Raw genomic sequence first — 6640 nt, forward strand, 5'->3', positions numbered from 1 at the left:
CAGGAGAGTTTGCTCATGGAGTTCGTACTCGAAGGGCTGGCGCTAGCAAAAGGGTGGAGGTATCAGCAGTAGGTGAACATAATTATCCATCACCTCGGACACCTATTCACAGGGATCAATTCAAACTTCATGAATTGACTAGAGACATTTGTTGGGAAAGCACCCTACCTAGCCCTATGAGAGACTTCCCATGGCCAGATGATGATAGCCATGCCGAAGAGGAGCCCTCTAAGCTACCTAGCCCTATGAGAGACTGCCCACGGCTAGATGATGGTAGCCATGCCAAAGAGGAGCCCTCTAAGCTACCTAGCCCTGTGAGAGACTGCCCATGACCAGATGATGATAGCCATACCAAAGAGGAGCCCTCTGAGCAAACTACCGTCTCCACCCACCCGTAGAATAATGAAAGTTGCCTAGGTTGGTATTACCTTATAGATGTCTATCAATCAATTCACACTAGCTATTTGATATATATGTTACTTTTCTAACAATCTGATTGTATGAAAACTTTTTAGTACTATTGCTGAAAAGTGCGAGGAAGCCAAGGCCTTGAACTCATGGAATTTTGCTTGATAAAATGAGCAAATCAATGGGAGGATTGAGGATGCCCATCTTAGGTGCTGAGGGGAACAGAAGGCCACATTATCCAGTGCAAGCGACCAAGTTTTCCTTAGAGGCAGGTGTACTAGTCAGGCATCAAATACCAATTTTGACACATTGGAAACATTACAAGAAGCCCTCCGGTGTCGTCCATTATAGGATTTTTTTGGATAGGCTAACTATATGTATGGGTATCCTCTCTTGATAGTCAACTCTACCTTGAGTAACTTTAACGGATTTACTTTTTATTCACACTACTACGTGCAGTCAAGGCTGGACATTAACAAGGCTCACCCACCAACACAAGAAGCTTGCTAGAATGTATTGCGGTGTGGGGTATGACAGGCATGCTACAGGTTGAAGCAACCCTACTTCAATGGCATCCCTACTAATCAGATCCCTACGACCTCTCCTATCCCATGCATGAGCAATGCATAGTGGTGTGAACTTGTTGAGACTTCATCTAGTGCTAAGAACAAGATGTGTGTGAACCCATCAATTTCCTATCTTGTCTTGTTATGGTCTACTTGTGCTGTAGTCTAACACAAATGAAGATATAGGGAACATCTGAGATGAACAAGCAAAACCGTGCAAAAGTGAAGTACCACTAGTCTATAGGATCTCGCTCCTATGTTGTCCAGCTACAAACATTTGTAAGTGATGGTTGTGCTTTATTGTTACTCTTGCCTTTGTATAAATATAAACAAAAACTCATGTGCAATGTGAACAGAAGGAGAACAAGAGGAAGGCCATAGAACACGATCAAGGACTTGATGAACAACATGATGATCCAGGACTTGAACAACATGGTCAACCTGATGAAGATGTTAATGCTGTGGAAGTCTTCAAGGACTTCCATACCAGTATGAAAAAGGGCATGAGTGATGCTACAAGAGCAGGAGTTGTAACTACCTTTATTAGCTTTCCTTGAAATCTACTAAACCCATTGCCATAAAAGAAGGAAACACGGCAAGGGCCTAATGTGGCAACATCATTTAATTTTGTAGTTGCAATTTTACACCATTCAATATGGTACCTGTACATTGTGCTTATGTAATCTCTACCAGCAGTAGGCTACAAAAGATCTATGCATTGTGCTTATGTAATCTCTATTAGCAATCATCTAAGGAAGTCCTATGCATTACTTGTTATGAATTAATCTCTTGGGTTTCTAGTTGAAGTCATTTTCCACTATCTATAATCTAATGTTTTATTGATTGAATTTCATAGGAAGCTATGGAAGCTATGTAAGCAGAACCTATTGCTAATGGACAACAACCAATGACTAGTGCTGATGTTGTTTCCAAGGTTCTCTGCCACTACCAGGGCAAGTGCGCCTCCCAGGCAAGCAGCAAAAACCTTTTTTTGAAGAATGCTTGTATCCTGAGAAACTCCACCAGAGTGGAGACATCGACAGAGATGACACTTCTGGAGTAGCTTGCTGGTGAATAGGAAAATACATCTGAGCTCATCAAACTGGTGGATGAACTGAAGGTGAGGATAGAAAAGGCTGAAAGGGAGCTTGAGGAATTCAAGGAACAACAATAGGAGGAGTACAATAGGCTCCGTGAGCTAGTCTTGCGCTTAAGCTCTCCTGGTAATTGGCTCTCTATCTTCAACTCCTGTGGCTTGATGCGGTGAACATTTGTGGTCTGTTGTGTCCACACATGTGATGGTTTGATGTTGTGATACTCTATTAGTGGTTCATTGCTGATGTGTGAAATATTAATTGTGGTTATTTGATTGCCAGGCTAAATTGTTATGTAGTCAATCTATGCAGTAGTGATGATCTCAAATTACTTCTATGATGAATTGATTGTACTCCATGTAGTAGAACCAGAATAGGCCACGTGATCAAATAAAAATGCGACCTGTGGAGGAACCAGTGCATGACACGTGATATAGCCAAAGCACGACACGTGGAAGGATGTTGTCAAGCCACGTGGTCAAATAAAAATGTGAAACATGGACGGACAGTGTTGTGATGCGTGTTGAATAAGAAATGGCCACGTGGACCAATAAAAATATGCCATATGGTCCAATGAAGAAGTGACACGTGATCCAACCATAACTTGACACGTGTGCCCATAGAAAACTGACATGTGGAACAACAGAAACACGACGCATGGTCCAGTAAGAACCTAAAACATGCAAGAACCATAGATGGCCACGTTATGCAATAAGAAGGTGACACGTACCTGAACCATCTCCAATGCAACCGGCTATAGCATGTACACGTGGAAAGCATATCCAACGAAAGCACCCACCAACATGGTAGCCCCCCTAACACGCATGCCAAAACAATTCAATGATGTTCTGTTTTTCATCACAGATCAAGACACTTCTATGATGATTTGCAAAAATCATCATAGAATTTCAAGTGTGACGCGACTTCTATGACAAACCGATTTTCGTCATAAAATTAAATTTATGACGAATTTGGCTCCTTTAGTGATGAAATCTGATCGTCATAGAAGTGGATATTCCTACTAGTGTACTCAGATAACCATAGTAATTCTAGAGCTAATACGTGCAACAAACCTTGACTTCCAAGAGGGGCACATTTATTAGATAAAAGGCTAACATGGGCTCTGCTCGTTGATTCATGATAACTTGATGGATCGCACGGCCCTCATGCTGGCGACGCATCATTCAAATTTCTGCCCTATCAACTTTTGATGGTAGGATAGGGGCCTACCATGGTGGTGATGGATGATGGAGAATTAGGGTTCGATTTTGGAGGGGGAGCCTAAGAAATGGCTACCACATCCAAGGAAGGCAGGAGGCACGCAAATTACCTAATCCTGACACAGGGAGGTAGTGACAATAAATAACAATACCAGACATGTTAGTGCCTAGTAATTAGAATGAGTACAATCTAAATCCCTTAATGAGGATCCATTGGAGAGCAAGTCTGGTGCCAGCAGCCACGATAATTCTAGCTCCAATAGCGTATATTTAAGTTGTTGCAGCTAGAAAAGCTCGTAGTTGGACCTTGGGCTGGGTTGGTTGATCCGCCTCATAGCGAGAACCGACCTACTTAACCCTTCTGCCGGCGATGTGCTCCTAGCCATATTTGGCCAGGTTGTGCCTTTGGCACTGTTACTTTGAAGAAATTAGAGTGCTCAAAGCAAGCCATCGCTCTGGATACATTAGCCTGGGATAACATCATAGGACTCCAGACCTATTGTGTTGGCCTTCGGGATCAGAGTAATGATTAATAGGGGACAGTCAGGGGCGTTTGTATTTCTTAGTCAGAGGTGAAATTCTTGGATTTATGAAAGACGATCAACTGCGAAAGCATTTATGAAGGCTATTTTCATTTATCAACAATGAAAGTTAGGGGCTCGAAGACAATCAGATTCCATCCTAGTCACAACCATAAATGATGCTGACTAGGGATTGGTGGATGTTGCTTATAGGACTCCACTGGCACCTTATGAGAAATCAAAGTCTTTGGGTTCCAGGGGGGTATGGTCACAAGGCTAAAACTTAAAGGAATTGATGGAAGGACACCACCAGGTGTGGAGCCTGTGGCTTAATTTGACTCAACACGGGGAAACTTACCAGGTCTAGACAAGAAATAGACTAAGAGCTCTTTCTTGATTCTATGGGTGGTGGTGCATGGTCGTTCTTAGTTGGTGGAGCAATTTGTCTAGTTAATTCCATTAACGAATGAGACCTTAGCCTGCTAACTGGCTATGTAGAGCCATCCCTCTGCACCTAGCATCTTAGACGGACTATGGCCGCTTAGGCCATGGAAGTTTGAGGCAATAATAGGTCTGGGATGCCCTTAGATGTTCTGGGCTGCACGCACGCTACACTAATGTATTCAATGAGTATGTAGCCTTGGCCGACAGGCCTAAGTAATCTTGGGAAACTTCATCGTGATGGGGATAGATCATTGTAATTGTTGGTCTTCAACGAGGAATGTCTAGTAAGCGTGAGTCATTAGCTCATGTTGACTACATCCCTACCCTTTGTACACAACACCCGTCGCTCCTACTAATTGAATGGTCCGGTGAAGTGTTCAAATCACCGCGACAAAGGCGGTTCACTGCCCCCGCTGTCACGAGAAGTCCATTGAACCTTATTAATTAGAGTAAGGAGAAGTCGTAACAAGGTTTCCATAGGTGAACCTACGTAAGGATCATTGTCGTGACCCTTAAACTAAATAGACCGCGAATGTATCTCTAGTTCCACTAGGCTTTGACTCGACATGAGGTCCATGAGCCCCGTCCTAGGGTGGAGGGGCCATAACAGAACCCACTATGCCTTAGGCATCAAGGAACACTTATATTGCCCGGCTCGGTGGAGCGGTCGGCCTACCTTCTGCTCCTCGTGCAGCGATGATATCTTAATCCACATGACTCTTGGCAATGGATGTCTTGGCTCTCACATTGATGAAGAACGTACCAAAATGCGATACCTGGTGTGAATTGCAGAATCCCATGAACCATCAAGTTTTTGAACTCAAGTTGCGCCCGAGGCCTTCTGGCCGAGGGCACATCTGCTTGGGCATCACGCCAAAAGACACTCCCAACCCACCCAAGGGGGAGGAACATGGTGTTTGGCCCCTGTGCCGTAGGGCGCAGTGGGCCAAAGTTGGGGTTGTTAACAAATCATGTCAGGCACAGCACATGGTGGGTGACGCTTGGTTGTTCTTGGTGGAGCGCTCTGGCACACGGCCGGTGCATTGGCCCTAAGGACCCATGGAGCACCACAGTGCATCGCTGCTCGGACCATGACCCCAGGTCAGTCGAGACTACCCGCTGAGTTCAAGCATATAGATAAGCGGAGGAGAAGAAACTTACAAGGATTCTCGTAGTAACGGCGAGCAAACCGGGACATGCCCAGCTTGAGAATCGGGTGCCTTCGTCACCCGAATTGTAGTTTGGAGAGGTGTCCTTAGCGACGGACTGGGCCTAAGTTCCCTAGAAAGGGATGCCTAGGAGGGTGAGAGCCCCGTCTGACTCAAACCCTATCGCACCATGAGGCGCTGTCAACGAGTCGGGTTGTTTGAGAATGTAGCCCAAATTAGGCGGTAAACTCCATCCAATGCTAAATACAGGCTAGAGACCGATAGCAAACAAGTACCATGAGGGAAAGATGAAAAGGACTTTGAAAAGAGAGTCAAAGAGTGCTTGAAATTGCTAGGAGGGAACTAGATGGGGGCTGGCGATGAGCCCTGGTTGTATGTGGAATGGCTTCTACTGGTCTGCCGATCGGCTCGGGGAGTGGACCGTTGTTGGCCACGTCGGTGGCCTAAGCCCGAGGGCCCTAGGCGCCTCCAGCAGCCATCGTTGGCATGACCGGTTATGAGATCCTAACATATGGGTATGTTAAGCCTCGAGATCAATGGTTCCCAACTGAAGGGACCCCCACCTACCCCTCTAGGATCGCCCGAGGGCTCGAAGGCTATACCCATCGAGTACGCTCGAGCGCACCCTCCAACCAAGAAACCTAGCCGAGCCTAGGCACAACACAGCTCCTGCACCAGGCTTAGGGGCTTGCCTAGGTCTTAGACTCCCAATCGATGACACACCCGAGCTTGGGCCTTGGCTCCTGCTCGGCTTACGACGCCAGCCAAGGCCTAGGCGCAAGAAGACAAGCCCAGAGCCATCAAGGCTTGGGGGCTCCAAGACGTCATGCCCTAGACGTGGCTCTATCGGCCACTTCTACAATAGGGTCATGCACAGGGCATGACATAAGAAGACAAGCTTCCCATAGCCTCCAAGGGTTGGGTGGCTCCCCGAACCATGCATCAGCCCCTAAAGCCGACCTCCTTTGCCACCAAGAAGACTCTAGAAGGTCCACTTGGGGAGGCCGGTCCAAGACGACACCACCTGATATGCAGAGTGTTAGAACAGAGAAGCCGGATGATGCCCAAGGCTTCTTTGGCTCCACGACACCGCCACGGTCCATAAAGCATCGCTGCAAGACCCTCCTAGACTCTGACACATGTTGACCGTAAACTCATCTCCCCAAATTGCCATGTACCCGACCTATCTTATTATATAAGGGATAAGGTTGGACCTAG

At 46.2% G+C, this 6640-nt stretch overlaps 1 non-coding gene across 1 annotated transcript; it reads left to right on the top strand.

The window, feature by feature from the left end:
• Positions 1–4968: 4968 nt before the first annotated feature.
• LOC136511734 (5.8S ribosomal RNA) lies at positions 4969–5124 on the top strand. The gene has a single exon (XR_010772815.1). It is a non-coding gene; the product is annotated as a 5.8S ribosomal RNA (ribosomal RNA).
• Positions 5125–6640: the final 1516 nt, after the last annotated feature.

The sequence above is a fragment of the Miscanthus floridulus genome, chromosome 1 (assembly GCF_019320115.1).
Source record: "Miscanthus floridulus cultivar M001 chromosome 1, ASM1932011v1, whole genome shotgun sequence".
Taxonomy (NCBI): Eukaryota; Viridiplantae; Streptophyta; class Magnoliopsida; order Poales; family Poaceae; genus Miscanthus; species Miscanthus floridulus.